Source organism: Mesoplodon bidens (genome assembly GCF_964165515.1).
Source record: "Mesoplodon bidens genome assembly, chromosome: 5".
Classification (NCBI taxonomy): Eukaryota; Metazoa; Chordata; class Mammalia; order Artiodactyla; family Ziphiidae; genus Mesoplodon; species Mesoplodon bidens.
In genome coordinates, this window is record NC_138161.1 from 8,546,733 (window position 1) to 8,572,788 (window position 26,056).

The window sequence follows — 26,056 nt, forward strand, 5'->3', positions numbered from 1 at the left end:
TTCCACAGGTAAGAGAGAACTCCTGTCTGACTGCTTTGAGCTGAGACTTCAACCTTTTTCCTGCCTTTGGACTCAAACTGAAACAGCAGCTCTTGAATCTTGAGCCTGCTGGTTTTCAGACTAGAACTTAAACCATCAGTTCTTACCGTTCTCAGGCTTCAGACTCCGACCAGAACTACACCATCAGCTCTCTGGGTCTCCAACTTGCAAAGTGCAGATGTGGGGACTTTCTCAGACTCCATAACCACACGAGCCAATTTCTTACACTAAATCATATACCTCCTATTGGGTCTGTTTCTCTGGAGAACCCTTACTAATTCACACCTTAACATCCTTTTCCCCCTTTCAAGACTAAGGACCACACTTTTAGAGTACAGCCTACTCCAGACCAAAACGAATGATGTCTAAAACCAAACCCAGGCAAGATCCACAGGAAGACCCAGTTTGGAAGTCATGTCCCACCATATTAGAGGGGCCAGGGGTAACTTTGAGCTTTCTATAAATCTTGAGTAATAAAATACAAAACCAAACATAAATAAATTCGAGGTGACCAACCAGCTTTGTAGAACAAACATTAACATTCTCAAGAAGAAAAAAACAGTATTCAATCAAAATTCAGTAAACAAGAAACAGAAAAATGTGATCCACAGTCAAGGGGAGAAAAGAGTCAATAGAACACCAACCCCAGGTTGGACAAGATGTTAGATATAGCAGACAGCAACTTTAAAGCAGATATTTTATACAAAGAACTAGAAGAAAATGTGTTCAAAAACTTTAAGGAACAATTTGCTCTTTAATGTGTGAACGGACAGAGTATCTCAGCAGAAAAATTGAAACTACAAAAAAAAAGGAAATTATAAAATCACAAAAGACAGTGAGAAAACAGTAGAAAAATATTTGAAGAAATCATGGCTAAAAAAAACCTCTCAAATTATAACCACACCCAGGCACATCATAGGCAAACAGCTTAAAACCAAAGATAAAGAGAGAAATCTTGAAAGCAGCCAGAGAGAAAAAAGACAGTATACACAGAGAAAAGAACAAAATAGTAATTATCACTAACGTCTTACCAGACACAAGGAAGCCAGAAGACAGTGGAACACCACCATTAATATGCTCAATGACAACAACTATCAATCTGGAATTCTATATCCAGTTACAATAACCTTCAAGCACAAAGGTGAAATAAAGACAGAATTTTTTACCAGCATACCTGCACTACAAAAACCACTAAAGAATGTTCTTCAGACTGAGGGGAAATTATACTGGATGGAAACACAAATCTATACAAGGAATGAAGAGTGCCAGAAATGCTAAATAAGTAGGTAAATTTTCATAAATGAGTATTTTTTCCTTCTTGTAATTAAAGATTATTGTTTAAAACAAAAATTAATCATAAATTGGAGCTTTAAATGTGCTTAAAGCTAAAATCATAAACTTGTAACATATGTAGGAGTAACACATGTAGGAGGAAAAAAATATGGCAACAACTGCACCAAGTGGGAGGCAGGTAAACAGCTTGATAGTGTTTACCGTTATTACACTTGGGAAATGGGGAATGGGAAGCGGAAAGGGTCACTGACTCTAAATATTTAAACACAGATATGAACTTCCCTCGATACACAGAACACCTTCAGAAGTTCCTGTGAAGAAGAGCTCATACAAAGTAATTACAAACACACAAAGAAACCCTCCATCACAAGAGAAACTCAGTGGGTAAACAACCAAACTTCATACCCAAGGAACTAGAAATAATAGAACTATCTGAAAAGAACTTCCAAATATGTATCTTAAGATATTAGAGAAGAGAGTCTGTTTTTATAAGGGTGACAAAAAAAAATAGGCACGTTCAAGAAAGAACCAGGTATTAAAATTAATACACACACATACATTTATGTTCATGACTGGCTCAGGACTGCAAAAACCCTCCATTGGTACCTTCCATTCTAAGTGTGACCATCTTTTCTTTTTTAAACAACACTGTTTACTGTGTGTTCATACCTTATTCAAAATGATCAGTCCAAAATTAGCTAAAATAAGGTATAGCATAATAAAAAACAAAAGTCCAAATGTAACACATTTTCAAGTTTGATACAACCAAGCAATTTTAGGAAAAGTATAATCATAGTCTATTTTTCATTATCCTCCTGCAATCACACCTTCTCACACAGTCATTAAAATTCCTAAATTGCTAAAATGAGTGCCCATAATTTATATCATTTTCTTAAATTTAGACTCATTTTTAATAAATCCTGATAAAAATTATGACTTTCAGCTTGAGCTAGTTCTAAAAGAACAATAACCTCCACTATTTAGAGACTAGTAGCTCAAAACCATTGTTATGACACATGAGGTGGTAAAATTGGGGGCAATGCCTCGCAATTTGGATCCCAAACTTGAATCTCAAGCTAATGTTGAAAAGATGTAAGATACATCACGAATTTTTACTTTAACTGGAAATATACTTACGAATATCTTAAAGTTACTATTTCAAAAGCAAACTTCCTACTCTTCCAAATAATGCATAGGAGTGTAAGCTAAAACATGTCACCCCCCAAAAACTATCCACGTCCTAATCTCTGGATGTTATCACAATTAGAAAAAGGTCTTTACAGGTGTGGTTATGATGTAGTTAAGAATCTTGAGATGAGGAGATTATCCAGGTGGGTCCTACATGCCTTTACAAGTGTGCTATGAGAGAGGCAGGAGGACACGCGACACACCGGCAGAGGAGGAGAAGGCAGATGAGGAGAAGGCAGAGCGACCATGGAGGCAGAGGTCGGAGGGATGCAGCCACGCGTCAAAGAATGCTGGCAGCCGCCAGAAGCTAGGCGAGGCAGGCAAGAGAATGTCTCTTAGAGACACCCTGGGCCTGATGACGCTTTCATCTTGTTTCAGTGGTACTGATTTTAGACTCCTGGCCTCCAGAACAAGTACAGAATAAATTTCTGTTGCTTTAAGTCACTAAGTCTGTGGTGCTTTTTTTACAGCAGCCACAGGAAACTAATACAAAGAGGTAAGAAAGACATTTTCAAATCTTCTTAAAATATGTACATTTACAAATGTCACCTATGAACAATGCTCCAATCTGTATTTGTATTCTTGGAGGATGTGGAAAAGTATGCTTGATTTGTGTCAACATCTCATTTGGAATGATTTGCAATCTTACTGCTTTTTTGTGAGTTCCTTCAAGATTTAAAAAGACAGAACCACTGGAAAACATATAGTGTAAAATCCCCACCACTTGCACGCTCAGTGAAACCCACTACTGAGCTATCCGACCTGTAACAGTTCAAGAAGGCTTTCACATGTTCTATCACAAACAGCAAATGTTAAAATGTCAAACCTAGGCTGTCAATGACATGAGGGCACAAACCGTATTTGTGTTTTTCACTACTTTATCCCCAACTTTTGGTACATTACCAAATAAATCAGCCTTTGTATTCCTGTCAAGATTCCCTACTACCATACACTGCATGTTTGCTATACCACACTTCCCCTTCCTTTACTCTGCAGCTTAATAATGAACCCCCAGACCTCCAACCGCGATATCTCAGTGGGCTAAGCAGCAGTCATGCCCTCGTCAAAGCCAAGGCAAACCTAACATGCTGAAAGGAAGGAATAGTCTGACATGTCCTGTCAAGTTATTTCACCAGGAAGAAGCCACTTACTTGAACATCGATGCATAAGCCACACTTGGCTCCAACATTACCAACTGCTTCTAGGCGTTAAAATCCCAGGCTCCTTCCACTAAAGGACACGGCCGCTCTCAACTCACAGAACTGTTGGGACTGATTAAGGTGATACACATAAGTGCCTAGCACATGGTTTGCATTACCACGTTTAGCTCCACTTCCCTTTACTTCAGAGAAGGGAACGTATCCTTAACCTTCACAAGCTTCTCCATCATGTTACTTGCCTTCAAGGTCCAGGCAACTGCAGATGGGGACAGAGAAGAGTTCTCCTAGCACCTGACAGAGGCTGGTCCCTCTGGGGCAGAAAGAAAAAGGGAAGTCACTCCTGTCTCAAGCTCTGCCCTTCACCTTACGTGAGCTCTCCCATCCTCTGCACCTGAATATCATATTCAGAACCTGCCTTGTAACAGTTGTAGAATTCATCCCTTAAGAAGAAAATGTTCTTAATAGTGGTATTGTGATTTGTTTATAAGTCTCATCTTCTCTACCAGGTTGTAACTTCCTTATGGGCAGAGACTATATCATATTCAAGGCCAAAGTACAGAGCAGAGTTTCCCACACAGATGACGATGAAGATGTATTTAACTGAAGCCATCAAGTCAATATACAGTATCTTAACTCTATGTTAAAACAAAAGTTTGTAAATTATCTGCCTTGTTCTGCTATTGGTAGTTATGCTGAGCAGATAACTTTTCCAGAATCCCTGTTCAATTAGGCAAGGACCAAGAAGTCTAGATTTCTATCTCACAGTAATTTCCCAGCTTACTTCTAAAGGGAGATATGAGCACTTAACTTTATGTACCAAATAAATTAGCACATACCTGGCACAGACTTAACTTATAATGCCACCTAACATTTTTTACGACACTTTTTAATTTATAAAACAATTTCAAGTACAACTTACGTCATGCTCCTGAACCCTGTGAAACCAGATAGGTATAATTTTGCACTTTTACATGTGAGGCAACTGAGGTGCAGACTATCCAAAGCAGTGGACATCCCATACCACTGACAGCTGCATCAGGGTCACCCTGAGGGGCCTGTTAAAAATTCAGATTCAGAGACATAACCATCAGAACCTCCAGAGGATAGGGCCTGAACCTATATTTTGAACAAGGGCCCCAAGCGATTTTGACACATGGCCAAATTTACAAACTAGCAAGAATTCAGAGCCCAAGAGGCCTGATGGTATTTAAGAAGGAGCTTCCTTCTGTTGGGCTAGTTTACCGAAGTGAACTATGGGCTACTCCTCTGGAAAACTGAGATGTCACTTGTGACTGAATGTGCACCTAGGTGTTTCTAGGAACACAGAATGCAGCAAAGATTAAACGACTCTTTACCTGGCTTGTACTCTGAGGACACAAAGGTATAATCCGTTAGAGCTGGTTAGTTTTATGTTCCTAATTAATTTCAAAACTTGCCTTTTGATATACTCTACTTAGCATTTTTATCCAAGTGCCAAAATAATTTACTTCCTCTTTGTGTTAATTGTAAGATGTTTGCTAAACAAAAACATTAAGTAAAACGCTTCCCCCAAAAGGGTACGACTCAGAAGGCTGAATGGTTTCATCCCCACTCTCTGTGGCAGAGACAGCCATCTCCTTCCTCCATAAATACAGTCAAGCACACAACTGCCCTGCTAGGTTACACTTCCCGGCTTCCCTTGCAGCTGGGTATGGCCATGCAACTAAGTTTTCACGGACAGAATGTGAAATAAAAGCATGGGGTGACATTTATGGTCTTTTAAGGCAAGGAGTGAACACTTTTGTCTCTTCACCTGCCTGTGAGTTGGGGCAAGGACAACACAGGTGAGGACCGTCCCCTAGGGTACTGTGAATGATCAAGGCGGAAGAAACGCGTCTCTGGATGACCCACTGAAGCAGCACCCCCAGCAACCTGGCCATTCACCTCCTCGAGATGGTTCTGTGTTCTCAGAGCCATCCAAGTGCTGGCTCCCACCTACAGCAGCTTCACCGCGGACCCTAACACACCACTGTGTACGTGACGACTAGAACTAATCCCCTCTGGCAACTATTTAATACATCAGCTGAGGATGTTTCTAAGGTGTTTGATAATAAAATGTTGGATGCTGAAGGGCTCTTAAAAGATCATCTATGAAAGTCTAGAGATTAAAAGACATGGCAGGAAGAACACTGGGCCCTGGGACTCCTAACTTCCCAGGTCACTCTCCCTTTAACACTATGTTAAGCCTGGATTCTAAAATCATAGAAAAAAGAACTGCATTTTTTAAAATAACCTTTGGATTCATTTTATTCACTGATTCAACAAATAATCTACCCCAGCATCTGCCAGTTGCCAAGCAATGTGTTTTCAGGTGAATGCAGATTTACAGAGACCTTTCGTCTTCTGGCTGTACTATGCCTTTAACCCTCCTGAGCCTGGATAAATTACACAGAAAACAAGTACAAAGACGTTAACACTACCCTGAAGGACCCAGAAATACTCAAATCAAAATCTGAAGTTTTTCCTTATAGAAAGTAATACATTAGAAACGTCTCTTCTGCTTCTGCTACTGCCCTGTAATAGCCCCCATCCCAAAAAAGTATTTTCATTTGTACCCAGTCCAAAGCAAAGAAAGAAGTCAGTAAACCCAAGTAACAGTATTCGGCCTACACTCCTTCCCAGAGAACAGGGGCACTGGGGTCCTGCCTTCTCACCCACCCTGACCCCCCCGGGGCCTGCACCATACAGGAGACAGAGGCGTGGGAACTTGCCTCACTCCCAGGAGAGACAGGAACGCCTCCTTTCCTGTGGCATACAAGAGATCCTAGTGAGCTATGTGATAATAAGCTAAAGAACAGGAAGAGCTTTTGCTAGAAAGCTAAAAGGTTTCCAAATCCCAGAACAGAGTCCATTCTAACAGTGCTTTGTCCATAAGGATAAGATCGATCTGCCTGGATGCAAAACTCCATAGAGTAAAATGCTTTCCCCCTCTGGATTTTTAGAAGGAAATCTATTTAGTGCAGGTAAAACCTCAGTATTAAAAAAAAATTACCCAGATCCCATACCAAGGTGTTCCGGGATGGGGGAGGTGGCTCAAGTGCTGTGGGGCAGGCACTGTGCAGGAGTAATCCTTACAGAACAATGCTTCTCAACCTTTTCTCCTTTGTTCCCATCACCAGGAAAAAAACTTTAGTTAAATTAAATTTCTCCTTAATAAGAGAAGTTAAATATTATGGAATAAGATTCTGTCAGGTAAGGCCGACTTACTGTAATCTCTAAGATTTTTTTCACTCCCCCACGCCCAAGAACAAGTTCTCCCCCTTGGGGAGTGATATCACCCCCATGGAGAATGCGTGTCACAGGACCTAAAACTGTGATCCTCAAACTTTACACATCACCCAGACCCCTTCTCAGACATTTGGATATGCTAAGTCTGGGGGTAGACCCAAAAATCTGCATTTCTTTTAAGCTTTCCAGAGGACTCCAATGTATATGGTCAATGAGCCACAATGCTTCAGACAAATTTCCACTGTTACACCCAAGCCCAGTAACAGGATGACCTCAATATGAGAACTATTTAAATGAAATGAAACACTGTCACATTCCCGGCATTAAGGAGATCTGCTCAGGGGCAAAAAAGAAAAGTCTTAAGCTACAATTACAGGAGATGTGAATTCTATTTCTTCTTTCTCCTGTACAAAGGACAATCACAGGATTACTGGAGAAATACTTGAGATATTTTATGGACTGTAACATGTGACCCAAAAGGAGGTTTACGTCACTTATTTCACAAAGTACATATTCAGGGTTTTTATCTAGTACTATGGTACTTTAACTTAGGTGTAATTTGGAGCTGAGAAGGCCATAAAGTACTCATTATCTCTTTTACCCAATCTCCAAATCTGTATTTATAAACCCTACCAAAATTATCAAACCACAGTTTAACTGAATAAGACAAGTCATGTTAATATTATACAGCTATCTGAATGTAGTTACAGCAAAAAGGAATACAATTACATCAGTGCATTATAAAATGCATAAACTGGTCAGATTAGATAATAAAAAAACAAAACAGAAAAGTCACCTTTTTCCCCTTCAGAAAAATACTTGGTTCATGTGGTGGGAAGTTCCTTGGCGGTCCCAATAAACCACTCTGGCCAGTGTCCACACCTCGTACAGTCCCCTCTGCTTGAATCTGGACAGGCCTGTGACTTGCTTTAGGCCTAAAGAATCTGGTGAAGATGACATTATGCCAGTTCCAGGCATAAGTCTTAAGATGGCCCAGTGGCTTCCGCTGTTGGCACCTCCAGAATCCAGTCACCACCTCTGGAATCCACCACCACGTACGAAGTTCAACTACCCCAAGACGATGCTGTGAGAAAGCCCACAGTAACCAGATGAAAAAGTCACAAGGAGGAAGCTGCCTCAGAGACCACACGTGTGCTGGAATCCAACATCTCAGACTTCCCAGTCCCAGGAGACACCATGTGGAGTGGAGGTAAGGCCTGCCCAAATTGGAGAATTGTGAGCAAAGAAAAGAGTATTGGTTGTTTTAAGCCACTGAGATTTGACATGGTTCATTAAATAAATATAGATAACCTCAACATTTTGTATGCAAGCAAACATGGAAGAAAAGTTACAATGTATGTGGTTGGAAAATGTCTGAAAGTAAACACTCTACATCTGAAATCATTTATCTTCTTGAACTGGAAAAAGGCTGGTAAATTCTGACACCTTATATTGTATCAGCACATTTCTTTAACAAACAACTCAGGACTCCTACGAGATGGTCAAAACTGAGGAGAAAAGGGGGTCAAGACTCCATCTCCAGACTAGAGACGTATATATACCCACAAATAGTTTATTAAACTTCAGTAAAAAACTTGCCTATAGACAACCTCTTTGAGAATATGTCCTCCTGGCTAAGCTACAGAGTGGAGTTTTTTACACAGAGGCATTAATGAGTAATGAAAAGTACCGTTACCTGCTATCAGTAAGTGACAACCATGGGTAAGACTTCATATTAATAGGTTCAAACACTTATTGAGAATGTTAGATATACTATGGGCCAGGCATCCTGGATACCAGAAAAAAAACAATCCCTGCCCATAGCTGCTCAATCTAGCAAAGGCCCCAAATACAAATAATGATTTTATAAATGCTACTTAGAATAAAACTGTGCACAAAAAGGAACTAACGAGAACACAGAAGACACAGCTATTCTTTCTACCCAATTCCTGCCTCCTTCCAGAAGAGCTAGGAGAAACTAAAAGAGATGACATCTGAGATGAGTAACTAAGGTTATGGAAGACTTTCCCCAAAACCCACCCCACAAAGACAACCTTCTAATATTGGTTCTATTAAGGGCACATTTGCCTGCTTTGTTCTCGAGCATCTAAATCAGGGCCTGTCACAAAATAGGTACACAAACATTCGTTAAATGTAATTTAACTCCTACAGTTATGACCTTGGACATTTCACTCAGCATCATTTATAAAAGATGAATAATGGCTTACAGAGTTACTTTGAGAATTAAATGAGATACTGTATGGTAGTATTTGGAAAATGATAACAGGTCAATAAAAACTTTGGGTGGTATTATTTTAGAGGAAGCAGCATTTGTTTATGTATTTAATGCCTCAAGAGCCCACTATATGCCAAGCTCTGTGCTCTACAGAAAATGCTGTAAAACTAGCACAGACAACGTGCCTCAAAGGAAAACTGAGAGGAAAAGAGCAGAAAGCATAACACGTGTGGGGAAGTGAAAGCTACTTAGAATAGCTCTGGAGTGGAGCAAATACAGTAGGGTTGCAGATAAAAAGACTGGAAAAGTAAGCTGAGGTCCAACTATGAAGAGAACCTGAATATTTTAATAAACTTGGTCTCCATTACATGGAAACGAGGATCACGGATGATTACAAGCTGTGGCGAAACAGCACAACCAGGGTGAAAGCAGCTAATAGCAGGAGGGGGGTAAGGCTGACAAGTGTAACAAAAAATAAAGACAACAAAAAAGATCTGAAAAGGGCGCTTCCCTGGTGGCGCAGTGGTTGAGAATCTGCCTGCCGATGCAGGGGACACGGGTACAAGCCCTGGCCTGGCAAGATCCCACATGCCGCGGAGCAACTAGGCCCGTGAGCCACAACTACTGAGCCTGCGCGTCTGGAGCTTGTGCTCCACAACAAGAGAGGCCACGACAGTGAGAGGCCCCGCGCACCGCGATGAAGAGTGGCCCCCGCTCGCCGCAACTAGAGAAAGCCCACACACAGAAATGAAGACCCAACACAGCCAAAAATAAATAAATTAATTAATTTTTAAAAATTGAAAAAAAAAAAGATCTGAAAAGGGAATACTACAGCTTCACCGAGTACACATTCAACACAGTGGATAGTCCATGCATTTACAATTATTCTCTCACAAAGCTCCACTGAAAATAAAATCAGTATAGAAGTCCAAAAATAATAATAATAAAAGAAAGTAATGGACAAATGTTTAGATAATGAAATAAAACATAGACAGTGGTAGTAGACTTAGGAGAATGAAGGAAGGCACAGAATAAGTGTCTACACTTGGAGATACCAAAGAAAATACTTAATGTACCCTGAAACCTGGAAAGGCTTAGGACACACACATATTCTCTATGTCCACTGAGACCTGGAGAAGATCCACACCCTAAGAGCAACAAGCACACTTAATGCTCAGGTTTTGGTTTCTAATACCATTCTCCATGAAAAAGAACCAGAGCTCTAGGCAAAGAGTTCTCACACTTGACACCATATGCATGATCCATAAAGGAAAGATTTAATCAACTGGACTTCATCAAAATTCAAACCTTTTGCTCTGAAAGACTCTTTTAAGAGGATGAAAAGGCAAGCTATGGACAGGGAGAAAGTATTTTCGAACCACATATCCAACAAAGACCTTGTATCTAGAATACATAAAGAACTCTCATAACTCAGCAGTTAAAGTTTTTTTAAAAAATCCAATCAGAAAATGGGCAAGACATGAACAGATATATCACCAAAGAGGAGATACAGAGGGCAAGCAAGCAAATGAAAAAATGTTCAACATCATTAGTCATTAAAGAAATGCAAATTAAAACCGTAACAACAGCTATAAATAAAAAACAGTGATAACACTAAATGGTGGGGACAATGCTGAGAAACTGGATCCCTCATACAGTGCCGGTGAGAACAATAATGTGGTACAGACACTATGGAAAACAGTCCAGTGATTGCTTACAAAACTAAACGCGTGCTCACCACATGACCCACCAATCACACTCTTAAACTTCTACCCCAAAAAACAGAAAACAATGTTTACATGAAAATCTGTTCCCAAACATTCAAAGCAGTTTTATTCATAATATTATACAAAATATTGGAAACAATCCCAATGTCCTTCAATAGGTGAATGGTTGAACAAACTTGGTACATCCATACAATAGAACACTACCCAGCAATAAGAAAGAATTAACTATTGATATACACAACACCAAATGGACCTCAAGGCCTCAGGCTTTGTGAAAAAGATTGATCTCAAAAGGTTACTACTGTATAATTCCATTCGTATAACATATTGAAGTGACAAAACTACAGACATGGAGAATAAACAGAATGGTGGGGGGGAGGTGTTGGGAATACAAAGAGGTAGCAAAAGAGTCCTTCTAAAGTGATGGAACAGCTCTGTTATCTTGATTGTGGGGCTAGCTACACAACTCTATACGTGGAATAGATAAGTTACAAAAGACTATACACACACGCAAATGCAAGCTTAAAAAATAATGAAAAGTGAGTAGTTCTGTAGTGCAATTAACAGAAATGTACCAGATATATCAAATTTCCTGATTTTGATACTGTAGTAGGGCTACACAAAACTCCACTGAAGGAAGTTGGATGAAGGGGGTACATGGGACTTTATATTATTTTTGCAACTTCCTGTGAGTGTACAATTATTTCAAAATGAAGGATTTTTTTAAAGGGAGGGGGGTCCTTGGAAAAATAGCCAATTCCAATTCCAAGGCTGAGACAGTGGTTCAAGATGAGCCTGGAAAGTGCTCCAAACAGTGATGGAGATATGCTAAAAGGACATAGACGCAAACTGGAAGGGGCTTCGACTAGCAAAATCGGGGACAAGTGAGGCTTCAAGATAAATAATTACAGTAATGGATTACAACCCACTGCATACAACAGAAAATCAGGTACTCACAGTGATATAAAACAAGTGAATAAATTAGAAGTCTGATTACTGATGGAAGATTTACACAGTCTCAAAGTATCGCTATACAAAATATTTATGACAAAGAGGGAGGAAAAGTAACTTTAAAATGGAGAAGCCTTAAGGCACCACCATGATCAAGTGATCAAAGTACACGTCATCAATAATGGAACGAAATGAAATCATATGCCACCTGTAGTAGGCACAATAATGCCCCTGCCCCAAGACTGGTCCACATCCTAATCCTCAGAACCTGTGAACGTGTTACTTTACATGGCAAAGGAGCATTATGTTTGCAGAAGAAATTAAATTTGCCAATCAGATGACTTTAAAATTGAGATTATCCTCAAGTATCCCAGTGGGCCCGATGTAATCACAAAGGTCCTTAAGAGTGAAAGGGTGGGTGAGAAGAAACGTGAGAGGGAGAGATGGCAGCGTGAGATGGACGAGGTCCAAACTTGCTGGCTTTGAAAAGAGAAGAAGGGGGCCATAAGCCAAGAAGTGCAGGCAGCCTCCAGAAGCTGGCAAGGGCAAGGAAAAACATTATTTTGCAGAGTCTCCAAAAGGAATGCAGCCCTACTGACACCTTGATTTGAGCCCAGTTGAGATGCATTTTGGACTTCTGAACTCCAGAACTGTAATATAATAAATGTCTGTTTTTTAAACCACTAAGTTTGTGGTAATTTTTTTACAGTACAAACAGAAGAACAATAAGACACCATCTAACAAAATGCAATGAAATTAATATAGCATCACTTCTATGATACTCCTGGCAAAATGCTTAACCTACATCTAATACAAAGAAACATCAGACAAACTCACACTGAGAGTGATTCTATAAAATAACTGGTCTGTACTCTTCAAAAATGTCAGTATCATAAAAGAAAAAACAGGTGAGGGACTCTTCTAGATCAAGAGTTGAAGAGACGTGACAACAAAATGTGTTAAGTGATCCTAGACTGACTGTATCCTCTTCCTATAAAGAACACCACTGGGGCAACTGCTGAAACCTGAATGGAGGCTTAAGGATCAGACAGCTGTAATATATCAATGTTGCATTCCTGCCTTTGATGGTTGTATTGTTGTCAGGCAAGAGAATGTCTGTTTGTAGGAAACATGCACTACAATATTCAAGAAAGAGACATCATGTCAACAACTCTCTCTCAAAAGATCCAGGAAATAAAAGTTATCCGTATTTTACCGGCAACTTTCCTGAGTTCGTTTTAACAAATAAGTGTATAAAAGAAATGTAGTAAAACCCCAAATTGCAGCCCAAACCCTATACAGGCTGGCAACTATCATGTCCCCAAATAGACCAGAGGCATGCAGGCTCTCTGGGGAAAATGCAGAGGCTCTACTCGTTGAAAGATCAAGCACAACAGAGAATTGGTTTGAGGCAGAAGACTAAAAACAGAACTGAGTAAGAGTCTCTATACGGAACTGTGGACTCTAGTCCCCTTCTCCAGTTCTGCTTGCAGAACATCAGCAACAGGAATACACGTTCCCTCTCCCCCAGGCATTCGACTTACAGTTTCAATCAGGAGACACCAAGAGCCCTGGAGTAAAAGCCCTAGGGTTACTCATATTCATGGGTCCCTCAAGCACCACACTAAGCCTTCAGTGAACGAGCCTCAACCTCACAAAGAGCTTCCTTCGGCTTTATTGTAACTTACTCTTAAATATAAGCCACCAGCCCCAGGGATGGCCAGATATTTGAGGAAAGCTGCCAAAACTCAGACAGAAATCAAAACAAGCAGAAAAACAGGAATCCAGAGGAAACTGAGAGACAATGCCATGAAAGGGGAAAAAAGGCAATTAACCGTATATATGAACGTGCTTGAAGAGGCAAAAGAATATATGTAACCATGAAGTAAAAACAAAATGCTAGTGGGGGGTGGGGGGAGGAGCAGAGAACATAAAAAATACCCTGATGGAAAATAAAAGTTGAAAAATATCTCCCCATAAGGGTAAAAAGTAAACAGATAGAAAATAGACAAGGTAACACTACAAAACTTCAGAACACCACAGATGAAGATCAGATCCTTAAAACTTCCGGGAAGTGGGAGGGTTCATATAAAAAGGACCAAATTTTCTAATAAACTAATGGATCTATATTAATATTTAGTAGCCACTAACATCACAGGAAGTCAGATATTTTTGTGCCTCCTAAAGATAGCATACCACCCATGCAGTATTCTCCCCACTCACCACCTCTCAAAAAAAAAAACAGAGAAAAAGAAGAAAAAATCAAAATTTTATCAAGATCTTACTGCCAAATACAGGAAATACATTACAAGGGACAGGGAACACATCAATGACACCACAGGGTTTCATTCAACAACATCCAGGCTGTAGAAGACTACAAGACAGATGATACACTTTCTTCAACAAATAAAACTCACAGGGAAAAAAACCACCAATAGATTAAGAGACTTAAGAGATTTGTCAGTCAATGACAATTTATGGACCTTACCTAGATCCTGATTTGAATGAACTGTTTAAAAATATAATTATGAGACAATCGAGGTAACGTGAACTTTAACTGGATATGTGAAGAATTAGTTAATCTTTTAAAGGCACGATAATGCTACTGCGGTTATAGTTTAGAAACCAGTCCTTATCTTTTAGAGATACATACTAAAATACTCAAGAGTGAAATTATATATCTGGGTTTGCTTGTATAAAATCAAAGGGAAGAGGGGTAGACAGGATTATGAATTTTTTTAAAGTGGCCACGAGGGCTTCCCTGGTGGCGCAGTGGTTAAGAATCCGCTTGCCAATGCAGGGGACACAGGTTCGAGCCCTGGTCCGGGAAGATCCCTCTTGCCGCGGAGCAACTAAGCCTTTGTGCCACAACTACTGAGTCTGCGCTTTAGAGCCCACGTGCCACAACTACTGAGCCCACGCGCCACAACTACTGAAGCCCGTGCGCCTAGAGCCCGTGCTCTGCAACAAGAGAAGCCACTGCAATGAGAAGCCCGCGCACCACAATGAAGAGAAGCCCCTGCTCACCGCAACTAGAGAAAGCCCATGCACAGCAACAAAGACCCAACACAGCCAAAAATAAATTAATTTAAAAAAAAAAAGCGGCCATGAGTTGATCAATGTTGAAGTTGGGTGATGGATACATGGGAGTGCATTATGTTCTCTAACTTTTCCAATGGAACCCAGAATACAAATTACATCTGCTATAGAAGCTAAAAAACCATGAAGCAATCCATTCAGAGTTCTCAGTAAAAATTATATTCCAACTGCAATTCTGTACCCAGTCAAAACTTTTACTCGTGAGAGAAAGCAGATTAAAGATATCTTCAGATGATGTCTCAAAAAATTAACCTCTCTTGCACCCTTTCTCAGGAAGTACTGAAAGCTGTGCTCTGGCAAAAAGAAAGATAAAGGCAGGAAAGATAAAGGTCAGAGAACTAGGAAACAGGAGACCCAAACCGGTTGGAAATACACAAAGGAACCCTATTAGACCTAGAGAGCAAGAATTCCATACAGACTAATAAGGACCTACTGTACAGCACAGGGAACTTTCCTCAACACTCTGTAATGACCTACATGGGAAAAGAATCTAAAAGAGTAGATGTGTGTATACGTATAACTGATTCACTGTGTGCTGTACAGCAGAAACGAACACAACATTGTAACTCAACTATACTCCATTAAAAAAAAAAAAAAAAGAATTCCATACAGGAGTAGTTCGATGGAGGGCCCCTTAAGAACGTTCTTAAGGGGGGGGTGGGGGTGAGTGAGAATGAGGAACGGGACAACTAATTATCTGGTATTTGTGCAGAACTATATGGAGAGGCTATTAGAAGGTACAGGAAGACTCCGTCGCTGGTACCTAGAAAACACAACAAAATTATACAAGGAAAACAAAACAGGAAAAACAAAATTATACAAGGAGGGAAATGTAATCATAGTATACAATTTTCCTCCATGGTGAACAAGACTTATATAATCATCATTAAACACAATACATTTAGGGCTTCCCTGGTGGCGCAGTGGTTGAGAGTCAGCCTGCCGATGCAGGGGACACAGGTTCGTGCCCCGGTCCGGGAGGATTCCACATGCCGCAGAGCGGCTGGGCCCGTGAGCCATGGCCGCTGGGCCTGCGCGTCCAGAGCCTGTGCTCCGCAACGGGAGAGGCCACAACAGAAGAGGCCCGCGTACCGCAAAAAAAAAAAAAAAAAAAAAAAACACAATACATTTAAAGAAAAAATATATATATATATAAAACTATAATGGACAGATGGAAGAAAAAGTGTAAAACAGGTGGTTTAAAGTTAAATATTCATCTACCTTAATAGAAAGTCAATAAATAATATCTTAAATTTTAAGTCAAATACCAAATTAGGGTCAGAGTTACCTACCCAGCCTCCACTCTCCCCTTCTTCCTTTGTAACAGAAGCTAACTTTGTCCAGAACCGCTTTGCACACCCATCCCTTTAGGCAAGTTCTCAGCGAAAGCGCTCAGTTCCAGGCGTGTGCCTAATTGGTCTAAATGTAATTCCATTTCCCTTTCTAGTGAGTCTTTCAGAAACAGGCATATAACCCAGGAGGTAAGTCTGCCAGAGTTTCTAGGCAAAGTTTCCATATTCTTATACAACTACAAGAAAAATAATTTTCCTTCTCTGGACACTGCTGGATCTGGGTACAACTCCTCAAACTGCTGCAGCCATCTTATTAATCTGAGGATGTAGCCGGCCAATGACTGAAGGGGGAGACAGAAAACAGGCGCCCTGAAGACATTATTGTGCCGCAAAACCAATTAGCCCTAGAGCCCACCCTACCTCTGGACTTACAACTGGGATTTACACTGAAGCCAGTTTGGGTCGTGGTCTCAGTACTACCACCCAAAAGCATCCTAACTGATAAGCAAATTATTTAGAAATAGATAAACAGCAGAAGAAACAGCTAAGAGTTGAGGAAAAAGTGATTACCTACGGGGCAGAGCTTGCCAGCTAGTGTGCATGGCACACAGTGCCACTAATGTTCCAGAAGTGGCAAGATCCCCTAAAGACCTCAGGACACCCAAACAGCCTCTTCTATTTTGTCCATACAGACCCTCAGGTGGAAAAGTTCAGGAAGCACTGCTCTACGGAGCAGGACTGGAGTAATGAAGGGTGTGCCTGGGGACAGGCTTTTTTCATCACACGTCTTTCGGAAGTATTCAATTTTGATTATATGCATATTAAAACTAAAAAGTAATTCTTAAAAAAAATTATTGCAGTAAGCAAAAAGCAACTAAAGATCTGATCTGTAGAGAGGTCATTAACAATAATGTAAAGAAAGACCTTAATTGAAGACTGTTTCAGAAACAAAACTCAAGAGGGCTGGGTAATAGAGTAAATTCAAAAGTAACTGAGAGGAAGTTACAAGGAGTCAAAGACTACATAGATGTTTCTTCTTTAGGGACATAACTACTCAATCACTGCAAAGTGAAAACAGAAAATTACTTTCTGTTGTAATCCACTGATTGGATTATACTAGCTGCTATCTACAAAACTCTCTTCAAGTTTTACATGGAATTCAACTTGGGAAGCTGAGATACAGTTTAAAGTAATACCAGAAACCCTTCATTCAGCCATGTATTAAGGGATAAGGAAGATTCTAGTCCTAGATACATGAGGAACAAAATGTACAAGGTTCTGAGACTTCCCTGGTGGTGCAATGGTTAACAATCCGCCGCCCAATGCAGGGGACACGGGTTCAATCCCTGGTCCGCGAAGATCCCACGTGCTGCGGAGCAACTAAGCCCATGAGCCACAACTACTGAGCCTGCGCTCTAGAGCCTGAGAGCCACAACTACTGAGCCCACGTGCCACAACTACTGAAGCCCGCACGCCTAGAGCCCGTGCTCCGCAACGAGAAGCCACAACAAAGAGAAGCCCGTGCACTGCAAGGAAGAGTAGCCCCCGCTCGCCACAACTAGAGAAAGCCCGCACGCAGCAACGAAGACCAATGCAGCCAAAAAAGAAATTTTTTCAAAAAGGTGCAAGATTCCTGCTTTCATGAAATTAATATTTGCTAAAACATAGTCCACAGAAGCAATAAAATAATAACTAAGAGTGAGGGCTGAACCTGGTTTGAATCGTATCTCACCAACCACTAGGGAAAATTACTTCACCTCTAAACCTAATTTTTATCATCAGTTATTTGAAAATAACACCTTACTAGGTTGTGATATGTGTATGTTTATAAAGTACTCAGAGCGAGCTTAATAAAGATTGCCCTTACTATGTTAACAGGTTTCCTATAATATGCTAATGTGTACTGGGGATCTCCAAGAAGGTAATTTTCTCCAAGCTTATTTCCTTCATACCACACCACGGAGTGATCTGCAGAGCACTTTACAGCAAGAGGAACTCTCTACTACTGTGTCCCCTACTTCTAATCCACTAGGACTGATTGTTACTACTGTATCCTCAATACTGTCAGCCTCTTTTTTTTTTTTTTTTACCACTTTTTAGCGTCCACTCTGCAAACCTCTTTAATCACAGTTCTAAGACTATTATGCCTCAGTCTCCCATGCTAGAGCCTGACCATCCCAGAAACAGAGGGAGTAGCTTTTAGACTAACTGCTCCAGTACTTGGAAGAACACAGTATGGTAACACTAAAAATGCCGTTTCAGAGAAACAGTGCATGCAGTTTAACCTCATTCTTTCAGTTATTCAGCAAACATTTATGGAGTTGTCTATACAACAGGCCCTCCTGTGATTCTATGCTAGGCCCTGAAGAGACAGCAGGGAACAAAGCAGATGCAACTCCTGCTCTTCAGCAGCTCAGTCTAAAGAAAACAGATACAAAAATAAATCAACCTAACAGGTATAAAACTCAGGTGGAACAGTGTGAAGCAGTGGTAAGGAAAAGTTCAAGGTGTTCTGAAACCTAACCTAGACTGGAAGGAGTCAGGGAAGGTTTCCCTGAACACAGACATCTAAACTGAGATGGGGAAGATGACTAGGAGTTAGTAGGATGGAGTCCTAAGTGCTTTACAAGCACCTATTACTCTTCACAACGCTATAAACAGTAGGCATATATTATCCCCACAGGGAAACTGAGGCTCAGAGAAGTTTTCATGGCTGGGAAAAGGCAGGGCTAGGATTCAAAGCCAGATATCTAGATGAGACTCCAGGGAATGTACAAAAATGTACAGCATCCAATCAAATGTACAGCATTTCTTTACCACTACACTCTACTGTAAGTGACAGACTCTAAGATGGCTCCCACAACACAGCCTCCTGCTGTTCATGCCCTTCCACAGACCCTTCCCTTGAACCAAGACCTAGGACTTGCTTTTAACCAAGAGAATACAGGAAATGTGAAGGGATGTCACTCCTGCAGTTATGATACATGAGACTGTATATCTGTCTAGTACGTAGACTCGCTCCTTCACTGTCTTTGAGAAAGCAGTGGCCACTCTGGAAAGGACCACACAGCAATGAACTGAGGGCAGATGTCTGCCAATAGGTAGCAAGAAACTGAGGCCCTCAATCCAACATTGCACAGGGTACTGAATTCTACCAACAATCATATGAGCTTAGGGGAGACCTTCCCCAGTTACACCTTAGATGAGACCAAAGCCCCATCAATAACCTGACCAGAGCCCTCTGAGACCCAGCTAAGCTAAGCTGTGCTCAGACATCTGACCTACAGAAACTGTGAGGCCATAAATGTACTTGTTTTTAAGTTTCTAACTTTATGGTAATATTGTTACATATCAAGAAATAACACCCTGTTACACAATAAAGTTCTTCCGCCATATCCTGGTGCTTTGCTGAAATAATGATTTGCAACTACTCTTAACTACACAGCAAGCCAGCTTCAGGTAGCAGTCACAATTGCTCTTTTTAAGCAAAACTCATGTACCAAGATGTCAACATTAACCACAATCTGACCCTGTGTTTTATTTGTATTGTTTATTGAGATACATTTGACATAAAATATTAGTTTTAGATGTACAACACAGTGATCTGACATTTGACCCTGCATTTTATGGTAGCCATTTTTTAATAACCTTGTCTGCTAATTCCATTGTCTCTATCATTTCTGTTTCTCCTGAGTCTTCTCTTGTGTCTTCAAGCTCTCACTAATCTTCTCTTCTGCCATGTCTAATCTGCCATTAATGCCATCCTGTATATTTTTCATTCCACACATTAGTTTTCACCTCTAAAAGTTTTATTTGGATCTTTTTAGGCCTTTCATAATTTCTGATTTTTTGAACATATGGAACACGGTAACTGCTTTCATGTCCTTGCCTGTTAACTCTAACACGTCAGTTCTAGGTTGCTTTCAATTTACTGATATCCTAATCGTAAGTCACATTAACCTACATCTAGTAATTTTTGATTGGATGCTGGACATTTTACACTGCTGAGTGTTGGGTTTCTTTACATTTCTTTAAAGAGTATTGGCCTTTGCAATGACTGGCAATTACATTACTTTCAAATTACAGGTGACCCTTCAACAACAGAGGGGTTAGAGGTGCTGACCGCCCCACACAGTCAAATCTCCAAGTATCAAATTCACAGCCAGTCATCCATATCTGCAGTTCTGCATCCATGGATTCAGCCAACCGCAAATCATGTAGTACTGTAGTACTGAAAAAAATCCACATATTAAGTGGACCTGCACAGTTCAAGCCATGTTGTTCAAGGGTCAGTTGTAGTTTGCCCGTTTTAAGGCTTGTTTCTAAGGTTTTTTTTCAAACGGATCTAGAGTCACCTTTATTTTAGGACTCGTTTAGCCCCATTAAGACATGACCCTTTTGGATTCTCAATCAACACAGCATATAATGAGATCTTTCTACTTTGGCTAGAAAGTACTCAAATATTTTCCAGCCCTGGGTGAGCTCAGAAAATTGTTCTGCTTACAGCTTCCCAGTGGACTCCTTCCCCAGAAACGTTTCCTTCATGAAACTGTACCCCACACGTGCACCACAGATGGGCATTCAGTCGGCATTTAAGGGGACCACTACGAAGGTTTATGGACCTCTTTCTCTGCAGAACTCCCTCCTTTCCAGAACTCTGCTCCTCGAATCAGAACCATTTTGGCCTCCAACTCCAACCTTCCTCAACTCACTGGCTTTTGGGGGGATCTCCTTCCCTGCACTGAGATCTGCCTCCAGGCAGAAAGGTGCACCATCACAGGACCTCCTCGTTTGTTTCCCATCTGTTAGGGATCGTGGTTCTGCACTGCCTATTGTTTAATATCTGAAAACAGTTGTTCCATGTATTTTGTCCAGTTTCCTAGCTGGAGGGTAAATTCAGAATGTTACCGCCCCATAGTCAAAAACAGAAGTCATGACTCCTGACAACAATTTTAAAGTAAATGTTTTTATAAGATACAACTCCTAAACATACACACACACATCATTATCACATTATCCTGTCTTTATTTTTATCATGATAGGTATCTCTCTTGGTCAGTTATGATATTTGCTTTCTTGCTTATTCTACACTTCACAATAGAATGTAAGCTCTGTGAGTACAGGGATCTTCCCTATATTGTCACTCCTGTATCTCCAACACCTAGAACATATCCTGGACTAGAACAGGCACTCAAATTCAGCAAATTCATTAAATCAATAAGCAAAGTGTTTTACGAGTATTTCACTTCATATATATTGTGAACTCTTCTACTTAGTAAATTCTAATCTAGATACAAGTAACCCTGACCATACAGAGTTCCTTAGAATTGTCTATTGTCATAATTAGCATCATCTGAGTAAAGGTTCTTAGTTGCAAACAAAAGAAACTAACTCTAGCTTTGTTGAAACTGTAAAGGAAGTTATTAAAGTGTATTAGGCAACTCACAGAAAACCCCAGAGGGCCAGGCTGGAAGGCTACATAACCCAGAACACCGAAAATTCAAACCACAGATCTGGTCCAGTGGAGACAACACAGGATTTGGTCCCTGTGATTTGTAGAGATACCACTGACCCCGGAACTAAATGCTACAACTGGATCTGTCACTGACTGCCTCCAGAAGAGCCGCAGCTGCCATCCCCCTTGCACTGCAGAACACAGACTCTGCAAAGTGCCTGCTTCTGAAAATCACTGGCTTCTGAGGTAGTGGAATGGAGGTCCCAGGTCATACGATTGCATCCTAACCCCCAAAAAATGCAGAGAAAGTGAGCAACTGGCTTTCATAATGGAAGACGTCTACCTCCCACCAAGATTCTTTTTTGTGTGTGTGAGAATTAAATAAGAGTGCATAAAAAGGCCTTCATTAGAATAGCACCTATACTAAGTTGACATTTTTAAAAAGCTGTTACCTGTTTTATTTATTCATTCATTCATTCATTCATTCATTCATTCATTCATTCATTCATTTATTTATTTATTTATTCTGTGGTACGCGGGCCTCTCACTGTTGTGGCCTCTCCCATTGCGGAGCACAGGCTCCGGACACGCAGGCTCAGCAGCCATGGCTCACGGGCCCAGCCGCTCCGCGGCATGTGGGATCTTCCCGGACTGGGGCACGAACCCATGTCCCCTGCATTGGCAGGCGGACTCTCAACCACTGCGCCACCAAGGAAGCCCCCACCAAGATTCTTAAGGTGAAGGATTCCCCCAAACATAGAAAGCTATTAGATGTTCTGGTTAATTATCTGAAAGACTAATGAACCAGTAGCACAAAGCATCAATCCCAGCATACCAGAACTTTTATCTATTTTTTCAATTAATGGGTTATAGAAGCTCTATGTTCCTTTTTCTTTTCTATCTGAATGTTTAACTTTAGGGCCCGTAACTGTTCACTGGGTTTTTTATTATCTGGAAGCAGCATAAGCAATCTACTATGATTAACCTTAAGCAAATTTACTTCCCTGCATCTCAGTTTTCTAACTTATAAACAGATACTATCCACCACCTTCTAGGGCTGCTGATAATATTAAAATAACTAATAATAAATATGTAGAGTCTGGCCCATAGCAGGCAATCAATACTAGCATTATTTAATAATGTTACCATTATTAAATAGTTTATTTTTTAATAAGAGAAACTCACTGATTTACATGAACATCTCTTTTTTAAAAAAAATCTGCCAATGCCAACAAGCTGAAGATCCAAGTTTCTATTTTACATTGGTATTATAAATGTTATCCCCCTTAGCCCCTTTCTTGTGAGAAATGAAGCAACAATAAAGTAGTCTAACATGTTGCCACCAGAACTAAGTTCAAGGAATACATAAACAGATGGACAAATGGATAGCTGGATAATGGAAGTATCAAGCCATGTTTCCTTTAGAGTTCTCTACAGTGAATTCTAACCATACTGAAGAGCTTCATGACCATGAATGGGACCATGTATGTCCATCTAACTCACAGCTACGTCCCAAGGGCCTGGCAAGGGGCCAAAGAGCCAAAAAATAAAATCTGAATATTTGCTTTTCTAAATATTTACTACAGAAACTAGTCCCTGAGAAAGGTTTCAGAACTACTTTAAAACAAGTCCCTTTTAAGCTTTTAAAAAGATCATTCACCTGACAAGATCAAAAGCTTCAGTAATTTTCTAACTACAAGACTCAATGCTTTTGAAAATCCATCCGTACAACGAACTTTCCCTCAATCATTCTTCTTGTTCTGTTGTCCAAACGTGAAGAAAAAGTAAAGCCAAAACGCATCCAAACCACTTTCTTATCACCTTTTTTTTTTTTTCTTTGGCTGTGTTGCGTCTTCGTTGCTGTGCACGGGCTTTCTCTAGTTGTGGCAAGCGGGGGCTACTCATTGACGCGCGCGTGCTTCTCATTTTGGCGGCTTCTCTTGCTGCGGAGCATGCAGCCTCAGTAGTTGTGGCACGTGGGCTCAGTAGTTGTGGCTCGCGGGCTCTAGAGCGCAGGCTCAGTAGTTGTGGCGCACGGGCTTAGGCGCTCTGCGTCATGTGGGATCTTCCCGGATCAGGGATCGAACCCATGTCCCCTGCACTGGCAGGTGGATTCTTAACCACTGCGCCACCAGGGAAGTCCCTTCTATCACTTTTTAAATGACGCCAAAGCTAGAGCTTATCTTAAATGTGAACCCAAGAGCTACTGCAAATGCTGGATTGACATTCCAGATATAATTATTGAATGAACCTCACTTTGTCGGCTAAGAATCATAAAGAACATCCAGCCTGATTCCCTCCACAATTTAAAACCCTTCCAAATGAAACTAAGAACTGTATCTATTTCAATAAACTAGTAAAATCATGTACTCCTTTAATAGAGAAAGCACAACCTTTCAACTCCGTAATACCAACACTGAACTTCTAACAACTAGTAGGTATTTTCATATGCACTGATTAAATTAGTCCATGAGTAAATAACTCTGTTTTTTTACTGGCTACATAGAGTTTTCCAAGCTTATTTTTAAAAAAACAGGATTCACATTTTTCTTCTTCTTCAAGGCTCCCATATTCCCTGTCCAACTCTTACTCCAAATGTACATTCCCCTTACGTAATCATTTGGTCCTTGAGACCAACTAGTAAAGACCAAAACGTAGTTCACTGATTCATTCAACAAATGTTTATCTGGTACTCACCATACGCCAAACACTTGCCAATCTCTCAGAATGCAAGGGGAAGCAAAACACCACTGCTCCTGCTCTCTGGAGGGTATTAATAAAACAAGCACTAAAAAAATGACCAGCTGTGATAAGCATTGTGAAAGAAAAGTACAGGGAGACATGAGATATTAAAAAAGAAGAGGTGACTAGGACAGGGGTCTGCTTTCCCTGACAAAGTAATATCTGAACTGAAAATGGAGGAGGAAAAGAAGTTAACTAAAAGAAAGAAGGGACGCTGGCCGGCCCAGGAAGCAGACACGCAAAGACATGGGAGACAAGACGGCTTAAGTCAGCTGGAGCCACGTCATCCAGGTAGGGGGTCCTATGACTAGTCTAGTCTTTCCCCTAGAAGTCACAATAAATCATTAAAGAGGTTTGTTTTTTTTTAAAGAACTGAGAATTCTTGTTCATCCATTTGTTCAGATCTCTCCTCCATTTCTATCCATTCTATTGCATTTTATTCCTTGACCTTCCCTATATGCCCACATCCTTTACTTCAGATGTCTGTATCTTTATCTTATTCAGCAAACAGCCTTCTTCCAAACATCTCCCATGAATCCTAAGACTCTGTCTTCAATTTCTTCCCTTTGCATAGCTGACTCCAGTACTGCTGAGTAGCTGTCAATTTCTTCCCTTTGCATAGCTGACTCCAGTACTGCTGAGTAGCTGTGGGCCTTCAGGCCAATTCTTAGGTAAATTTACCTAGCATTACTGACATTTTGAACTGTACCACAGAACCACTATAGGGAAATTCAAAAATTGAAATTAGATTACAAAATATGCTGAGATCCTAATAATTTTCTCACCATTGCTCTTTTGGAAAACTTTAATGAAACAGTCTTTTGTACCACAGTAATGTCTCTCAAAAATAAATGTGTTTGGCTTGTGCTCCGCAACAAGAGAGGCCGCGACAGTGAGAGGCCAGCTCACGGCGATGAACAGTGGCCCCCGCTCGCCGCAACCAGAGAAAGCCCACGCACAGAAACGAAGACCCAACACAGCCGTAAATAAATAAACAAACAAACAAACAAACAAATAAATAAATAAATGTCTTTGATGTAAAGGTGAGGTAAAACACACCACTGTGATGACAGCTGTTCTTTTTCAAGGAGAAACGATCAAATCAGAAAAAATTTTTCAGCAGACAGTACCTGTCTTAAAGACAGCAGTCCTACTTATATCCAAATAAACTTTAACCTAAAATTAACTGTCAAAGGGACTCTTAAAAGGAGACAAAAATTTTGACCTTCAAAAGCAACATCAAACATTACTCAATTTCATAGACTGTGTTCCCTTTAATGAAAATTCATGTATACTCTAGACTGAGTCCTTAAGCCTACTCTGGATTAGGAGCAAGCTGTTAAAGATCCCCCGCTACAACTAACTTCCGTGATGGCACACACGGCGAGGGCTTTACTTGAGCATTGATTCCCAGGCCCTAGGGCCATGTTTGGCGCTCGTAGGTACTCGATAAATAGCTCTATCTGCCTCACAAGATAAATGCTTTTTAGATGATTGGTCTCCCAATAACGACATATGCGAAAATAAACAGAATAAATATGGTATTTTTCAGGAAAATACTAAGACACTCAGAATAAATTCAACCCTCACATGTTTAACTACTCTAT

The 26,056-nt window shown here is 40.5% G+C and overlaps 1 protein-coding gene across 5 annotated transcripts in view; it reads right to left on the reverse strand.

The window, feature by feature from the left end:
* Positions 1-26,056, reverse strand: part of DYRK1A (dual specificity tyrosine phosphorylation regulated kinase 1A) — a 146,623-nt gene that overhangs the window by 109,263 nt on the left and 11,304 nt on the right. The window contains exon 1 of one of the 5 annotated variants that reach the window (XM_081234255.1): positions 7,744-8,330. The exons of the other annotated variants lie outside the window; for them this stretch is intronic. The gene's annotated coding sequence lies outside the window, so the exon portion shown is untranslated. Of the gene's footprint in view, positions 1-7,743; positions 8,331-26,056 lie in introns of those variants that run through there. 5 annotated transcript variants of the gene reach the window in all.